The following is a 3,717-nucleotide window of genomic DNA, read 5'->3' as shown; positions in this document are numbered from 1 at the left end:
AGGAGGGGCCGGCGCGGCGGGACGGCGGGCCCGGCAGGTCGGCCCGGTAGGCGCCGCACGGCGGGAGCGAGGTGGCGGGACGCTGGGCTGCGGGACAGGTGGGGGCGCCTGCGCTTCTCGGGCCGCACGTCCGAAGACCCGAGGTGAGGGCCGCGCACGCCGCCGACTGGGCGCACAATCTGGGGCTGGAGCGGGACCGAGTTCCCGAAACCAGCGCCTGTCTAATGGGACCCTGCGGTCAGCGGCAGGGTGCGGGCTCCGTGGCACCACGCCCCCTGTGGGCCGGGGGCCTCTGGGGTCTCAGGAAGGTGGGCTTTATGCTGCACCTAGAGAGCACAGGGCCGTTGGACAGAAAAGCGGTCGTGCGGGCCCGGAGGGAGCGCCCTGTCTGGGACCCCGCCTGGAGCGCCACACGCACTCGCATTGGCGCTTCTCGGCCTATAACCACCATTCCGCCCCCAGAAGCGTGGTGCGAACGGCGAGGAGCCTCTGTGAACCGAAGGGAGCGTCCCCGGGTGAGGGGCGGCGCAGGCCGGTACAGCCGCTGCGAGTCCCGCAGACCCCGGCCCCGCAACGGCGACCTGCTGCGTCACCTTGGACGGGATCAAAACTTCTGAGGCTGGCCTATCTCTTGTGTAAACTGAGGACTATAACCTGCAAGAGGCTGAAGTGACACCACAAGCGTTCCTGCCGCCCTTCCGCGGCCGGACGGGAACGCGAGGCGCGGAGCCCGGGAAACCCAGAAGCGCCGGCCTGCTAGCCCCACGAGACCCAGGAGCTGGCGGCTGCTAGCGACAGCCATCGATCTGAGGAGCTTCCTCTCACAGGCTTTCCCACTTTCTCGTCCCTAAAGGCCCCCACCGCCGTGTCTCCTTTTTCCCTCTTTTCTGAGGAAATCCCGAGCAGCCTAACTCTGACCCCGCCGGAGAGAGGGCGCCCAGGGAGGAGGGAATTTGCGCTGGGCCCAGAGCGCATGCTCAGTGGTTTGGGTTTGGGCGGGTTCCCGCGGCGGGGAGCCCAGCTTAAGGGCGGCCCCTCTGATTGGCCGGTCTTTTCAGGCCACGCCCATTGCCTGCTGATGGACAGCTCCTTACCTGCCGGGTCGGATTCCGCAGCGCGAGGTGGTAGCTTGGAACAGGCCTCGGGAGGAATCGCCGCCGGCGCTCAAGCCTAAGTGCCTGGAGGCGTCCTAATCGCCGTCTTCGCGACGAAGGAGGCTGCCCATTGCGTCCCACCCCACCAGAAAGCCAAACACTGGCCTACATCGGAATCTTAAAGCGGTAGGAAAAACTAGCAATCTCGTGCAGAAAGCAAAACACCACCGTTCAGGACTTAATGGGCGGGTCTAGCATATAATAAAACTGGAGGTTAGGCATGCAGTTAGCGCCCAATAGAAGCTTGCTGAATTGGATTGTTTTCCTAGGAGGTTGGAATGCAGGATGTGGCACTTGAGTGAGCCTAACAGGCTGAAAGATACACAAAACAAGTCATGTGTGATAACAAAAACAATTACACACTAACCCATTTCCTCCTCCGCGAAATAAGGGAATAGCCTAGACATTTCCCAGTCCTCTCCTGTTCCAAGAGTAGAACTGGATGACCCCAACAAACTCGGGTAGATGCAGGCCCGTATCTTCCAGCCCTTGGGGGAAACTTGTGCTGTTCTGTATGAGCGTGCACATCGTCTGGTCTACACTGGGGTATGTCAGCTCTATTCTTACCTAAACTATTAGATGCTAGTCTGAGAATCCTAAATTAAGATTTCCCTTTCGGCTTCTGACTCCTGAAGTAGTCCCAGACAGCACAAACCTTTACCCCACTATGTTACCTTGGCTCTCTAGACCATTTCTACTTCCGAAGAAGGCAAACAGATCATATTTTTGTTTATTAAAAACAGCAAAAGGGGGCGCCTGGGTGGCTCTGTCGGTTCGGCGTCAGACTTCTCAGGTCATGATCTCGCGGTTTGTGGGTTCCAGACCCACATCGGGCTCTGAGCTGTCAGCCCAGAGCCTGGAATCTGCTTCAGATTCTGTGTCTCCCTCTCACTCTGCCCCTCCCCTGCTCATGCTCTGCCTCTCTCTCTCTCAATAATAAATAAATGTTAAAAAAAAAAAAAAGCATGCAAGGTTATGGGGTTTTCTTTTTTTTCTTTCTTCCCCTTTTTGTTTTAAGAGACATATAAATAAAGAAAAGAACAGGGGTGCCTGGGTGGCTCAGTCGGTTAAGCGTCCAACTTTTGCTTAGGTTATGATCTCACAGTTTGTGATTTCGAGACCCACAAGGGGCTCTGTGCTGACAGCTGGGAGCCTGGAGCCTGCTTCAGATTCTGTGTCTCCCTCTCACTCTGCTCCTCCCCTACTCATGCTCCGTCTCAAAAATAAATAAATGTTTTAAAAAATTTTTAAAGAGAAAAAAAGAAAAGAACATGTCCAGAAAGTGAGGAGTTCCCCAAACCTTCTCCTAATTTCATCCATGTGTATATCAGTTCTGAATTCTTTGCTTGCTTACTAATTCAGTAGATTCTAGAACAGGCAGATTTTCATTTAGGAAACAGAGGATGATGTGTAAGGTGCTGACAGTAGTCACTGACAATGTCTAATCAAGTGCAAATTCTTTTTTTTTTTTTTTTTAAGATTTTATTTTTAAGTAATCTCTACACCCAACCTGGGGCTCAAACTCACAAGCCCAATATCAAGAGACTCATGCTCTACTCACTGAGCCAGCCAAGTGCCCTTCAAGTGCCGGTTCTAATAGAGAAGGAGGCATGGAACATGTGAGCTAGGAATATCAATTTTCCCAGCAACCCAGAGCTGAGCCGTTATTTCCTGATGAAGTGTGTCATTAACAAATGGGACATTTCTCATGTTTAAGTTTGAGCAGAAACCTGTTCCTTCTGTTACGTGTTGAATTGTGTCCCCTAAAAAGACATATTGGAGTCCTAACACTGGTACCTGTGAATGTGACCTTAATTTGCAAATAGGATCTTTGTGGATGGCATCAAGTTAAAATGAGGTCATACTGGGGGTGCCTGCCTGGCACAGTAAGAGCATGGGACTCTTGATCCCAGGGTCTTGGGTTTGAGCCCCACGTTGGATGTAAAGCCTACTAAAAAAAAAAAAGAGGGAGGTCATACTGGCATACTGGATACTGGACCAATGTGACTGGCGCCCTTTTGAGAAGAGAAGAGACACAGACACACAAGCAGAAGGCTATTTTTTTTAAGTCTCCACCAGAGCGGACTTAGAATTATCTAAGTTTTTACTGCATCAACTCTCATGAGAAGTGTCACACCTTTCTAGGAGAATGAGCATCACCTCCAGGCAAGGGTACTGCATGGAGTGGAGATAGGTGGTGTTTAAGGTGTGTTAAGGTATGTTTAAGGTGTTAAGCTGTTTAAGATATAGCCATCTATTTTAGCTTGAGGGAGTAACCCATCACTAGTTTTCCAAAACTATAAGAAGAAAGCTTTGCTTTCTATTGAGGATGATACTAGTAGGTAATGGAGAGGAAATATAATTGCAGCCAGTTTTGGAAATTTGCATATAAATGACTGGGCCTCACCCAAGTACTTATAGTTCAAGCATTAGCCATCTTTTAATGATAACTTCTTACTGCATCATTTCCTTGTTAGGTTTGCTTTTAGGATTTGTATGTGTCTTAATGATGCATAATTAGTTTAAAATCTTTTCCAGGTAAATCTTGAAAGAACATATCTCT

Source organism: Herpailurus yagouaroundi, unplaced genomic scaffold (assembly GCF_014898765.1).
Source record: "Herpailurus yagouaroundi ecotype Mexico unplaced genomic scaffold, PumYag 164, whole genome shotgun sequence".
NCBI lineage: Eukaryota > Metazoa > Chordata > Mammalia > Carnivora > Felidae > Herpailurus > Herpailurus yagouaroundi.
Note: the sequence above shows the minus strand (reverse complement) of the source record.